At 39.8% G+C, this 14,619-nt stretch overlaps 1 protein-coding gene and 1 long non-coding RNA gene across 3 annotated transcripts in view; both read left to right on the top strand.

Moving 5' to 3' along the window:
* ANGEL1 (angel homolog 1) overlaps positions 1–14,619 on the top strand; it is a 191,838-nt gene that overhangs the window by 33,332 nt on the left and 143,887 nt on the right. The window lies entirely within an intron of this gene.
* Positions 10,074–14,619, top strand: part of LOC116788470 — a 12,250-nt gene continuing 7,704 nt past the window's right edge. Inside the window, exons 1-2 of the long non-coding RNA XR_004357643.1 lie at positions 10,074–10,201; positions 11,081–11,144. This is a non-coding gene — a long non-coding RNA (uncharacterized LOC116788470). The remainder of the gene's footprint in view (positions 10,202–11,080; positions 11,145–14,619) is intronic.

Raw genomic sequence — 14,619 nt, 5'->3', positions numbered from 1 at the left:
ATCTCTGTTGCAGTACACAGTATTATTACCCATATTAGGTGGGATTTTCAAAAGTTCTAAATTTTGAACAAAATACTAACTTGTGTTCTGTCTTTGATTAGAAGTTCTAATTTAATACAGTTAGCATATATTCCCTCTAATTAGAAATATAATTGATTTTCTAATTGTATCAACACTGGACTATTTCAATCAGAAACTGATGATCTGCCAGTTAATGTGACAGTTTTTTTGAAGAGGAAAATCTGGACATTTATTAATATTTTTGAGAAGTTCTGGGCTTAACCAGAAATATTAAGGTTTACCTCACGCAGGCAAGAGCATAGTTTACCTGACTATGCTAAAACTAGAGATGCCCTGTTCTGTTTTGTGTGTATCTGTATACTGTGCACCCCTGTTTCATGCTGATGTCCTCATCCCTCATCCATCTTCACAAAATGCAAGCTTAATTTATGCTGAGCTTTTCTGCTAAAGGGGGAACTAAATAGGTCTTGGGGCAGGAAAAACTTGCTTTGGTTTATAGGCAAACAGTACAGATTCAACCTGTGCTAGACGTTATCAAGTTTCATGTCTCCAGAGATATCCTGACAAGTGTTCTGGCCTTACTAGTCTAGATGCTTCTGCACAAACTTGGCGTCTTGCTGGTGGACAGTGAGAAGCAGAAATTGATAGGAGAAGAGATAGCAAAATGTAAAGGTGTTTCTGTCCCTTTTCGTCATGTTTATATGTCTCTACATGACCCTCAAACTTTCTGCTATATTCTTATTAGTGCCCAAATCCTCAATTACTTTGTTTGCTGAGAATAAGTAGTTTTTTGCTCTGTTTGGGCTTTTTTTTTGCAAAGTAACAAGCTACAATAATGTGCTCTCTTACGTTTTTCAGAATTTTTAGGTGCTGGCACTTTCTTTATGTTGTGTTCCCCTTACCTTCCTGGGTCTTTGTGTTTACTCTGAAATAGGCATCCTGTGTAGAGGGAGAAACTCCCTACAGTGCCCAGAGAGGCACTGTAATGACAGGAGAGAAGCTTGTCCAGCAGAGTAGGAGGGAGCTCCTACCAAATGCACATAACCCAGTGACTGGAAAATCACACTAACAAGCCTTTGGTTTCCTTTTTTGGGGCCTAAAGCCCATGGACATTCCTGGGAAATAAGACATCAGTCATGAGGGGCTGAAGGACTGGGTCATGAGGGAAAATGAGGGGTGAAAGGAGTGGCTAAGAGAAATGGGGAAGATAAATGACCACTGGTAGTAGCCATTTACCCCCATTTGAACTTTCTGAGCATACTGTGAGTTCTGTTCTAAAATAAGCTCTGATGGTTTCTCAGACTTGTCTCCCCATCAAGAAGCTAGACTCACTACCTACACTGATGCTAGCTTTTGAGATGTTGCTATGTAGGACTCTATCTGCAGCATCCATTCTGAATGGAAGGGCTCTCATGGGCCCCCGTATAGAAGTTTTGGAGGGCACGGTAGCCTTGATGAGTTGATCGAAAGCTCATTTATCTTCTACCCATCAGGAGTTTAGTGCTTGATGAAATACTCATGTTCGCCACCCTGTCTGGTAGGACAGCATGACCAGGAGAGCACAAGATAGATAGCACTGATCAAAATGTAATCAATATCCTAATGCAGAAAACACAGGAATCTCATGTTCAATGGGTATGCTGTGTCATGATGTCCTTGTACTCAGCAAGATTCTGTAGGTCAGGAAGTGAAATCTCTTCTGAATAACTTTGTCAAAGGCCTTCTCTGCCAGGCACAATTACCTAATCCCTTGGCCCCCTTCCCTGTGAGCAAACTTTCTGGGAAACTGCCTTATGATCTCAGGGCAACAGTGTTCCACACCATTTGGGTACGGTGGACCTGAGGCACATCTGAGCTGGCCAGCTGATCATTAACTTTTTTATCACTGCAAAGCTGGTTGCTGGAGTCAGGAATGTTCAGGCTTTGCGAGCATATTACAGTGCTTATCAACATGAGGATAAAGCCCATGGTACTGCTGGGCAGGCTCCAATTGTTTTCACGGAGTGACTCCTTATCTAAAGTGGTGGAGTCGCTGCTTATCCTCCCGTAGAATGTGAAGCAGTCCTCCTATTGCATGCTCATCTTCCTCTCTCTTCCAATATTTGCTGGAGAAGAGATCTGTATTTGATTGGCTCTGCTATAGGAGTAAGCTGGTGATAAATAGCAGAGGTGGTCTATTCTAAACAGAATGGTCTCCCTTTGTCTAGGGTGAGGGAGAGGCCTGCAGCCCCAAACTCTGGTCATTGAGAACCATTGTGTCCCATCCCACTGTATCCAAGTTGGTTCTTCAAAGTCTGATCCCATCCAAACCAACAACAGCAGCAGCAGAAGTTGCAGCGAGAGGCATCATGTGCGTGTGTCAAAGTTGCAAAGCAGAAGCTGATGGACAGTGCTGGCTGAAGTCCTGTTTATATACTTGGGCTATGTGTGAGGCCAATGAGTCAAAGTGGAACACATGCTACAGGGATTGGTGCTCCTAGGAGGCAGAACCAGAGTGTAGCTCTTCTGCTATTGTTCTTACCTGCTCATTCAGTGCATGCTCAGGGAGCGTAGGCACAACTTGTCTTCTCAAAAAGTCCTCGGGTGGAATAGTGTGTGCAGCCCATGTCACATGACCCAGGTATACAAAATGACATGCCTAACAAAGATGTAAATAGAATGTGTCTTTTCCCAGTGTAGCCATTGGCAGAGAAAAATAAATTATGAGTTAAAATAGTCTCCACATGCTGTATATTCTACTACTTTTTTAAAGGTGAAAATGTTATGATAAAGACTCATAATTACAGGTGGTGAGAAAGACACTACATATGTGTGTCTCTGTGTGTTTGCTTGTGAGAGACAAACTGAGTTCTATTCAACATCTAATTACTCAAAATCTTTAATGTCATATTAAGATAGAGTTGTAGGAATTTGTGTGAATTGGGCAAAAAGAAGAACACATGCTAAGGTTTTAGGATGTAATCTGGCTGACGCAGAATAGGTCACATTCTTTTTTCTCCCCTGTCCTGTGCTAGAGGTGTTTTGCTGACAAAGGGAAGTCTTTTGAAAGAGGTCCTCCTTTATCGTAGCCAAAACTAGTCACCCTTAATGCATAAAATTGAAAACCACATACATTTGTGTGGAAAAACAATACAAAAGCAAAAATTACAGCAAACTCTAAAGTAAAAGTACACATTTTACAAGTCTTAAATACTCTACATTTAAATAGGAAAAGGAAGGAATTGATGTAGAGTGTTGATAAAGCTATTGGAAAAATATCATTAGTTCTTAATTTTTTAAGGTGTGCACAAAGGTTCTGAATCCATAATTTTGTGAACCTTTTTATCTTTTAAATACATCTTCTTTAGGCCCAGATTCAGCAAAACACTTAAATACAGACATGTAATTATTTATATTCTAACTGCCCAGGATTCAATTGGGTCATAGAAGAGCCAAATGCTCACCAAAGACACTATTTATGGAAAGGACTTGGGAAACCATAACTTCCTGCATTGCGTAAACTTCCTGAGTCAAAAGACTAGAAGCTGGGATAGGTTTGTCTCATGTTCATGCAGTATACAAGGTCTGCTAACGCACAGCAATTGGCACACAAAGGCTGACTCAAATGGAGGCACAGCACGGGGCCATTATAAGTGCATCTCATCTAAGTGCAGGAGCTGGAGGGATGATGGAGTAGCCCTGGAAAGAGGATCTGCACTGCTAGGACTCCTGGCTGGCTGCAGCACAGAGACAGCCTGGGACTGACTGGCTGTCATTATCTGAGCAGCAAGTGTTGGTTTGGCTGAAAAAAGAGCCATCCATATTCTGGAAAGTTCCCTTCCTACTGTTCTGTGAGCTCTGTGGAGCTTTGCCAGCAGGAGCTGTGCTGGGCAGACTGAGAAATTCCTCCTCACTTTCTTTTGTTTAAATATAGTAAGAATTAAAGTAGATTCAAAGTGGACCAACCTGCAAAGCCGTCAAATCCACGTGAAACCAACAACCTGGCAGGCAACTGGCCATAGTTGTAGTTAGGGTAGATCCCTGATGGAAGTCAGATTGTTCATTCTTACTGTCTTGGCCAAAATCCAACATGCTTTATTATTTTCTGCTTCCTTCAAGCTCTTCCCTGCACTTTCAATAACAAGTTGAAGTTTTCTTCATCTCCTAGCCTAAGCTTGTGCACTGCTGCTTGCAGGATGCCCCAGGAGATGATAAACTGATAGGAAACAATGTGACTCAAATGTACATACCTGTGGGTATGACTTACCCCTCTGAGGTCCTGCACTGTGCTTAAATACAGCTATTGTACTTTTGCTCTAGGAAAGCAGAAGGAGCTGAAGGAGATTAAAGCTGAAATGGTGTTAGTGAGTCTCCATAGAGTGGACAGAAATGGATACTGTGCAAGCAGAATTTTCTTCTGTCTGAGCCTACAAAGTTGATCTAGCTCACAAAAAAAATGCATTGCAACATTTTAAGAAGTACAGCAAAGCCCATTTCTGCATTCTTATGTGCTTCTGTGAGGTCCAAAGGACAAACTTGCTTCAGCATAACTCAGTTGTTTGTTTTGGAATCTCAAAGATTAAAGGTGTCTATAAGTGTCGGTAATTCTCATGGTTATTGTTAAATATTTCCTTTTATTATCTGTATAATAGCAGCTAGAGATTACATAAAAAAAGGTGAGTTCTCAAATGCACCCTCACTGTTTCCTGTCTGTGAGCACAAGAATGTTCTGTGCGTGAGGAGACTCCGACTCACATGTCCCAGGAGAGCAGCCTGACCACCAGACTGCAAGCTGTTTTGAAGGCAGGCACTCTCCACCCTTCCTATTGAAACTGTGCCATGCTGCAGAAAGTAATTTAAGTTCATTGGGCCAGAGAGAGAGAAGGGGAGTCACACAGAGCAGAGGAAGCATAAGAGAAAGCATGACTGTACTGGTTAAGGCACCCATCTGGCAGAGAGAGGCTTAGATTCCCTTCCCAGCTTTAAAGGCTGTTTCTTAAATATTTCATATAAATAGTCACTGGATAAAATGCAGAAACAGATGTTTTGGATACCATAGTCAGAGGTGCCTAATTTTTCCCATGCTCTGTATAGGAAATCTGAACACAGAACAAGAGGTTCTGAACTCCCCTTTAGGAACCAGTACCTTTCACTTCAGCACTCAGGGTTGAAGTGCTGGGTAACTAATTCCCATACTGGACCTGATCTTCAGGCCGTCACCTCAAAAGTCTATTTCAGAGATACACTTTTTCCATTATATTTCCCTTCCCAGTGTATTTGGCACTGATATTTTTTTTTTTATTCCTTCTTACAAGTGCTCCATTATTCTTCTGGCTCTTCCAAATAGCTTTAAAATTAAAAGTTTCAAAAATCAAGTCAGACTTTATCTTTAACTTGGGTACATTTTTTGTTTTGACCTGCTACAGAATGCAGCCATTTTCCCATTACAGAAGTTTGACTACGCCTATTTTCAGATAACAAACTAGATTGGAGTTGTTTTTCTAATCAAAAACATTTGTGGTACAGTTTTATGCATTTCCCCAAAAGTCTGCCTGGATTGGAATAAACACACACCTTCCAGATGAAGTTTTGGATTGTATTTGGAGAAAAACTGACTTTGGAAAATGTTTGAGGAAAATCACAGGAATCTTCCCCCCTTCTTTTTTTTTTTAAAAAAAAAACAGAACATTTTCAATACGATTGGCTTTTTGGGAGTTCAGTTTCTGACTTAAACTTCTACAGTTTTGCAGTGATTTCCTTAAACCTGACTGGTTCAGCATTCTGACAGGGAGCAGTAGGAAGGAGTGCAGTTCTTCATGACCAGAGATGTCTCACTGGTGTGAAGGACATTGGTAAGTGGGCTGTGGTGATGACACATGAGTTGCAGGACAGCAGTGAGGGCCAGAAGGGACAGACTGATTTTCAAATATAGTGTCTTATTTAAGAAATGAGGTTATATTTCTGACAAATCGAGGAATGGGTGAAATTTGTAAAAAACTATTTATAATTTGGATTGTGAATCAGTAGTATTGGATTGTATGCTTAGAGGTCAGCCTCTTTCAGATCTCTAAATACTTTGACAGTCCTGTTTTTAACAGAGGAAAAACAGTGTGGGCTAGTGGTGTGAGTTATCAAGTTTGTTGGTTTCACCTGCTTCCTGGTGGACAGCTGTGTGTGCCTGCCAGTTTTGTAGACAAGAAGGCTTCTAGGTGGGATTAGTAAATGGGAATGGACCACAGACCAAATGTTTCAATTTACAGGGATGTTTAATGGGGAATTTCAAGACAATTCCCAAACACTGGGACCTAGTTTTCTCAGGGAGCTTTGGGAAAGAGCATTCAGTGCCCTTCAGAATCACCATGCCCTGATACAGCGACCTGAACGTGTGCTGCCAGCCTAGAGCGGGGTTACTCTTTGGTGGCCCAGTGCTGTGAGGTGTCTCATCAAGCTCTTTTGCTTGAATTGTTTTAATGGTGGTGACAGACGTTTCATCAAATTGTAGAAACTGACCTTGGGCTGGTGTTTCAGGGAGCATTTTTGAGGTGGTAAGAAGAGCTACTAGCACAGGAAGAATTGGCTGTAGAAGAGTTTTCTGTAGTGCCAGAGCAGTCTCTCTTTTGGCCGGGCTGCAGCATCTCATCTGATCTCTGGGCTTGCCAAGACAGAGAGGAAAGAATTTTTCTTCAGTAGTTCAGAAATTACACAGGTGCCAGTATGTCCTTTCCAGTCCCTGTTCTGGAAGCGACTCCTCCATCTCCAGTTACATATGAGCACTGTAACATGCTTTATTACTTTTTCAAGCTGCAGCTTATTTCCCAGGTTCATTTGTATAATTTTCCTGGATTGAACCTGTTTCCAAACATAATAGTACGCTGGCTTTAGCCCCATTCAGCATTCAGCTTGAGAAGAAATTATAAGCACGAGCAGTGAAAGAGGAGAGGATGGGGCCTTGTTTTGGTTACAAGATCTAGGCAAACAACTAGGTAGTTTTTTGAACATTTGTACAATAAAAAGTATGATAGGGAAAGGTAACTCACAACAGATGTAGTTCCAGAGGTCTGAAATCCTGTCAGAGGAAAGAATGGAAAGAAGGAGAGATATTTTCCAGGTGCATTTCAAAGCCTCCATTATCACACATGGATGGTGAAATTTTAATTGGAGATTTGAAGATGCCTGAGGTCAGGAATAAATGGCACTAAGAATATTTTTATTTTCCACTATATACAGGGATGCAAGAGAAGCTGTACCAGGTAGACAGAGTTTTATATTATTTCATCTCAAAACAAAAGCCAAATCATGACCTGAAGAAACACAGCCACTCTGGAGGAGGAGACAATAGCTGTTTCACTGCACAATAGATTAACACCATAAAACAGGACAGAGACCAAAAACCTCTCCTTATTCTGCATAAACACAAACAGTTTAAGAACAGAATATAGATAACTAGCTTTGCATTTCAGAGATATAATAAATTTGGTACTTCTAGATTTGTGGTAAATGTCCTGGGAACATTAAAAAGGTCAGATATCCAATCGGGTCCACATCCAACAGCACAGGCACACCTTCAAGATTTTCACTGAAAGGGATGAATTTTAACAAGCCTTTCTGGATTCCAAGTCTGCCTTAGTTTTTTATCAAAGGGATGACCAGTTTATGCTACTTATCCTGTAAACCATAATAATAACAAATGGGGAAGATAGTGAGGATTTATACAGCTTTATATTTAATATGGGGAGTTTCTAGAAGGAGTCTGTAAGTAGGGACTGTTGCCCAGGCTCCAAGCTTTGGCCAAGCAGGTCTTGGCAGGCTTCAGAGAGGGTGGTGAAAAGGCAGCTTTAAGCCATCCTTGCATCATCCTGGGGCTGGTCTCCCTGACAGTGTGTTCCCTTGTGTAAACTGTAACACCAGCAGAGCTACTGAATTTTGCACTGGCTACCACTGGACCCAAGAAAGTAGTCTGCTAACTGGAGATCCATGAAAACTAGGCTCGGCTCAGCCATTTTTAAACTGTATGTCTTTCACAAGGACTCAGGAAAGGAAGAGCCATTGCAGTCCTTGCAGTGGCTGCAGACCAGCTGAGGCTTTGTCGTATCTGCACTGGCTGATGCGCAAGTAGCTGGCTGAGCTGCCTTGCAGACTCCATTGCGCTGATAATGTGGCAAAAAAATAGATTTCAGTGTCTGAAGGATCTGGCCCGTGTGTCTGTGTGTGCACGTGCAGATGTGTGTGATGTCAGTGAATGTCCCCCGCTCCCTCCAAAGGTCACTCTGACTGAAATTTTTCACTCGCTTCAGAATAAGCAACCTCGAGAATGTAATGAAGGAAATGAGGTCTGAAATTTGTTTCCTAACATCCGTGAATTGCAGCACTGAGCTAAGGGGAAAGCATTCAAATCCCTCTCTGCCCTCTTGGATAGGAATCTGTTTGTAGCTCCATAATAATCAGCAGACATCAGTGTCTGCTACAACTGAGTATTTTTGGTATCTAATTGGCACTTAGATACCAATGTGAGAGAAGCTTTAGAAATAGCTAAAGCAGATAAGTATTGCTTCTTTTCCTGTGTGTGTGTCTGTATCGTCTGTGTGAAGCTGTGTATTAATGTGAAAAATTCCCTGTTGATTTTAATGGGATGCATCTCTCTGCAGAGAATTTGATTCATTCAAAGCTGCAGTAATGTATAGAAGGGATAATTTTTTTTCCTTGTGCCCTGAACATCTAGAACAAATTCCTGAAATATTATTTGTGCAGAAACTGTGAATGCTCCCAGCTTGCAAATGAAGTCAAACCCTTGTTAATGTTTACAGTAAAACAGCTGTTCTCAGCATCTTTCCCTGAGCCTCAGCTACTTTAGCTCTACCATACTCAGCCTTACATCATAGCAGCTGCAATAATACGAGGCTGAAAGAGGTCAGAAGCAGCCAGTCCTGCTAAACCACACCTTTGTTTAAAAGAGATTCTGGATCATAAAATATCTCAATTGCTAAATATTTTGGCCTGACTGGACTCCAAGCATGGGCTAGGTCTTCAAAGACCTAGCTCACCAAAAGCACATAGGCACTGCAAGCACAGAGTAAAGCAGAACACAGGGTCTTTATACATTTTCCTGGGAAAGTTTCTATAGATCCAGACTGGGAAATGCTCCAAGGCGTCATAGAACTAAAGATAACAGTAATAAAAAAATGGACTAGAGCACACTGACTTTTAAAAAGAAATAGCTGAGCTATTACAGTTGCATGACAAAGCCTTGATAATTTGTGGAGCAAGACTTTGCTAATTTTCACAAATAAAAGTAAGATCACTACAGATTACTGAATTTTAAGAATTAGCAGGTATGTAAACAAACAACATTCTAAGAAAAGAAAAAACCATCAGCATGTAGGTTTCTTTAAAGACTATAATTTCTTTGTAAATATTTATGATTGCTCAAACAATAAATGCTACTGGATATGTTTTGTAAAAATAATTAGGTGTTAGCAGAATGTAAAATAGATCATTGCCTTGCTCAGTCTTCTTTTCAGAAGAGAGAGGCCATAATTTTTCTCCTAAGTATAATACAGTGTGTTGAGCTTCTGCAGTGTCTACATTGTAGAAATACAAAAATAAATAGGAGTTTAAAGTAAATTTAAGAATGTTTTAATGTTAGATGTCCTACACAGGATTTACTGAAATCTTTTCTTCTGCTGAGTAGCAGTGGGAGATATGTGAGTTTTAGCACATAAGAGAAAATGCGTTCATTGCTGCTTTATTACCCTACATAGGAATTGGATAAAATATGTCATTTTTACTTTACTGAAAATGCAAATTTGAAAATCACAGTCAGAAGAAAATAAGATTTGTACAGTTGAAAAAAGATCCAAATAAATTTATAGGTACAAGGGGTTATTTTAGTAGCATTTTCACAGTTAAAATCAGGCGTGAACATTGCAGTCACATGTCATATACTACCTGTGACACCAACAGCAACCTTGCCTAATCTTGCGATTCACAGGGCAATGTCACAGGCTGTCAGATGATGTCACTGATGTCCTAGATTATGGACTGTCACAGCTGGAATGCTTACTGAGTTTAGCAGATTCCACAGCATGTTGCCATCAAAAGGACTTAGTAAGGAATCTCAAATGTGCTTTCCAGTACGAGAAAAAGAAAGAAGTAGTAAGCAAAAGAGGCCACACAAAAGAATTTGTAGATTTCATTGATACAGGTACTTTTAGTTGATACAGATACTTTTAATCCAGGGGGATTAGAGATTTCATTGATACATTGGAAAGGCAGTGTATAGTGGAAATTACTGGGTCTAAATTGTAATAAATTGGACTGTAGTTTCAGTTATGACTCATAATGGTGGTGAATTACTCGCCTTGAAACAATTGTTTGAGACCCTAATGATTTCGGTGTAGTTGTATGAGGCATTGACCAGAGCAGTAAAATACATACCTGTTCTTGAAGAGCAAAGAGGCTAAATGTACAAGGACTAGGCAAAGGTAATGAGGTGTAATACTCAAGCAAATTATTTAAATGAACTATAGGTACATATGGTAGCTCCATGCTTTTATCACAAAATCATGTAGTGCCTAGGGAAGAACCACTGCCCTCAAAAAAGCAAGTGTATGTACCTTCATACATACATATTATGTATACATCTATAATATGTATGTATATATTTTTGTATACATAATCTAACACTGAGTGCTTTTAAAATATGCACATATCAATTACATAAACCTTTTGTAACTACACACTGGAGCTAAATGTTACTTAGCTGTGTGCATTTTTCTTTGAGTTTCTCTGGTTCATTGAAAGCATGATCAGTTTGTTTCTTCTGGTGTAAGTTGTCACCTGAACCCCTGAATAAAAATAATGTTTCTATTCTGTCACATAAAGAGAATATGTTCTAACTCTCTCGCTCTAGGTACAAATGTGTCTGTCACATTTGAAAAGGCAACAGTTAAATACATGTTTCTTCTGTCAGAAATGCAGCAGTTAAACCCCAAATAATATCTATAGGATTAAGATCCGAGTACTTTACAAGAAATCTACATGCAGTTATCTTTCCACATTTCTTCTCTATCCCCTGTCATAGACTATGGAAGATAATATATGAAGAGCTCTAGTATGTATGCTTATCTCATTATCTCCATTCTCAGGTAAGTGGAGCAAACAGTTTCACCTTAGTAGATTTGTAGCAAAATAACACACATTCCTCTGTGCTAAAGGAATGAAAAAAGCAGGACTAAGCCTAGAATGGGGGCAGAGGGGGAGAAATGGGAGGGTTTTTTAAAAGAGTTTTCTGAATAATCAGGAAATCCAGTGAGACAAACAGAATGTGTAGAGAGCCAGCCAGAAATATCAAATTACCATGACAACCATAGGCAAGAACCCAGAGAGAATCAGGTAAAGAAATTACAGTAGAATTACAGTTAACTTCACTCTTTTCCTAATTTAAAAAAATAGTAATAATCCCAAGCAGTCAGGAAAAAATATTTCCTTGGCCTAGCTCATTATGGTAAAAAGGCTTGTGAAATGCAGCCTTGTTTGTAATTTTGAAATTACTTTGCACATATATAGGGAGCTTTTATCTCGATTTGCATATGCAGATTGTTTTAACCAGCAGGATTGGATGTCAGATACAAAACTCAGTATCACAGATGCTTTAAGTTGTTTGAAAACATAAACTAAAAGAGAATTCAGAAAAGGTAAAAGGTATGTGTGTGTGTGTATGTGTGTATAGACACACATATAGTGTGTATTTCTGTGTTACTTCTTAAACATTCTGCCTTGTATGTTTTTCAAATGACTACTTTCTTCATTCAAACTTTTGAGTAACCTATTCACAACCAAAAAGCTTTAAAACAATGAATACAGTAAAAAAATACGTGAAATCAAAGTGAAATGAAACTAAAATAAGTAAGAGTGGTGCTGTTTATTTAAAAAAGCTACAGGTTAACCATCAAGTGGTTAACCAGATTATTTGTTGAATTTGGTTTGAAATTCTGTTTATTCAATTTTAATGTTTCATCTCATATAATACCATTCACATATATTGGAAAGATAAAAGTATACAATTCTGGAAGGCAGAGACCTATGTTTAGAGAAGGAAGGGGGAATTTGTTCATGTGGAGGGTGGTTGATTTTTTTCCTGGTTTTGAACAAAGCTCTCAGACTGCTAACACTCAAGTATATAAATAAAATTCCCCCAATACTTTATCTTTCCTGTTTTATGTCACTGTCTGAACGCTTGTTGCATTTTATATGTGCCTGTAAACATAGACACATGCCCATATCGATCTCTTTAAATGCTGCCCTGAAGTTTGCTGCATGGTGAGGGAGAGAGCAGTGATGCACTCCATTGTTCCCCACTATGATGTCATGCTCTGACTTTGCCTTGGTTAAACAGAATTCAGTTTACTGGACTGCAGCAAAATGTCTTTAGGGAATGCAAATTTATTGCTGTAGCGGAGATGGAAAGAAATAACAAGTTGAAAAAAGACAACTTAGGGAAAGTGGTATAAATTCTGGCTAAAATATTGGCTGCCTGTATTTTTTTCTACACCTCTACAGAAGTAGATGTGCACACTCATTTATACACACACACAAACTGTGCATAGCTCAAGGGTGTGTTTACTTTAATCTTGGGAACTAGGATAAGCTGAGATTCACTCTCAGGACTTGCATCGTCACTAAGATCGCTCTTAAACATGCAGTCTTACATCACACTGTTCTTTCTTTTTACTCACATTTACCACACACAGAGTCCACAAAACGGGTCTAATCCTGCTAGCTGTCCAGTGATGTTAATGATAGCTAAAGGCATCGGGCATGTTACAAGATCCAGTGGTAAATTAATTCATTTCCACCAGCATCTGAAAACTGTATGTAGGCATAGTGAAGGGAAGAAAGGGGATAGCTTTTTAATTGTGTTGAGAGATCCTGAGCTGGAAGAGAAATCTGAAGGGACTGAGTGGGGAGAAGGAGGTCTTTTCTCCTTCCTCCCTCCCTCCCTCCTGGCCTTCAAAAAAAACCAACCCTGGGGCCAGTCCTTCCCAAATAGGCACTGTTGGCAGGTATGTGTTAATCTTGTTCCCAGCACTTCGGAGGAGCCACGGACAGATGCTCACCCTGTCCTTTCAAACCAGCGCTTCCTGTCCTTCAAGAGTTAACCTTCTCTAGAACATTTATTTCACCATCTCAGGGAAGAAAAAAAAAACGGAAAAAAAAAAAACCCTGCAGAGCTGAGAGGCTGCAGATCACAAGGCCATTCTGATAGCCTCCTGTCCCCATGGCAACAGCAACGGCATTTATCAGTTCCTTATGAGAGCAGGCACAGCAAATCTGCATTGCACATGGCAGCCTTCCAGCCTTTCAAATGAAAGAGCACTTTGAACTGCTGCCAAGTGTGGAAGGAGCAGAGCTGTCAGGACTGCTTAATGCTGGCAGTTTGTACTTGGGAGCCTTTCAGTTCCCAGAATCCTTCAGCCGTGGCAGCCTGCCAGGTACTTAGCGGAAGCTAAAAACTAACCCCCAGACCATTCACTGCAGTGCACTCAAAATTTTCCACATGTACCATGTCACAAGTGCAGACTGTACAATGAAAGCAAACGCCTTCTGCTTGGGATTCTAATTTTATTAATAATCTAGGGAAAAGCAATCGGAGATTAGCTGGCTGACAGGACTACAGTATAGCCACTGTTTATAACTCAGGGTGTATATGTCAAATGGGTATTTCATCCCTTAGAAACAGAATCAGCTTGGACAACAGGGGCTGCACAGCCCTAAATCTACATGCAGTACCTGAGTGTGGGGAGATTAGTGTTAGCAGAAGGGAGAGTGTGGTTATTTACAGTGGAGATATTTTTTAGCAATCATTACCAAATGCATAGCAGTGAGACGTGAACTGGAAAACTAAGACAGTATTGCTGGCTGGTAAATATTTTCTGTCCTTACCCTCTGCATTTTGCTGACATTGTGAGAATCTCGGAAACTGGCTGATGAATGTAGCAAAGATACATGGCTCTTGGTGGGTTTTCTTTCAATGGAGAGTCTTCATGTGAACTTTTTATTGTTTTGCATTACCCAAAGCACAAGGGCTTCTATTGGCAGAGGAAACAAATTGGCACAGTTCTGCTTTTTTTTTTTTTTTTTTTAATCTGCACTGAGATCAAGGGCAAGGGCTTCATTTTCCAGCACTAGTCATAAGCCTTTAGCACAAATAGAATGAAAATTGTCTGTCGCTCAGGCAGTTGGACAGGGTTCAGGAAAACTATGTCTGGCACTAATTCCAAAGGGAAGGCTTGGTTCAATCCAGCATCATCAATTTCAGTAAACTGTTTTCACTATTCTATATTCCACTGTTCAAGAGCTGTTTATTATCTTTTACTAAATAATGTCTTTTGGAGAACAGAGTAATGAAAAATACCTGATATTACTTGCATACATATGTATACTCTCACATGTATGTATACATAGAAATAGATATGGAATACATGGATGTAATCTCATTTTTTTTACTTTTCTATTTTTCTGAACAATTGCTTCTTACCTTGCCTTCCCATTACAAAAAACATTTATAATGCCAAATATAAAATAGTAAAAATAGCCCAGAAGGTGAAAAAGAGAGAGAGA

The sequence above is a fragment of the Chiroxiphia lanceolata genome, chromosome 6 (assembly GCF_009829145.1).
Source record: "Chiroxiphia lanceolata isolate bChiLan1 chromosome 6, bChiLan1.pri, whole genome shotgun sequence".
In the NCBI taxonomy this organism is placed as follows: domain Eukaryota; kingdom Metazoa; phylum Chordata; class Aves; order Passeriformes; family Pipridae; genus Chiroxiphia; species Chiroxiphia lanceolata.
The sequence above is the reverse complement of the archived record's forward strand: the minus strand, read 5'-3'. Positions and strand labels throughout refer to the sequence as shown.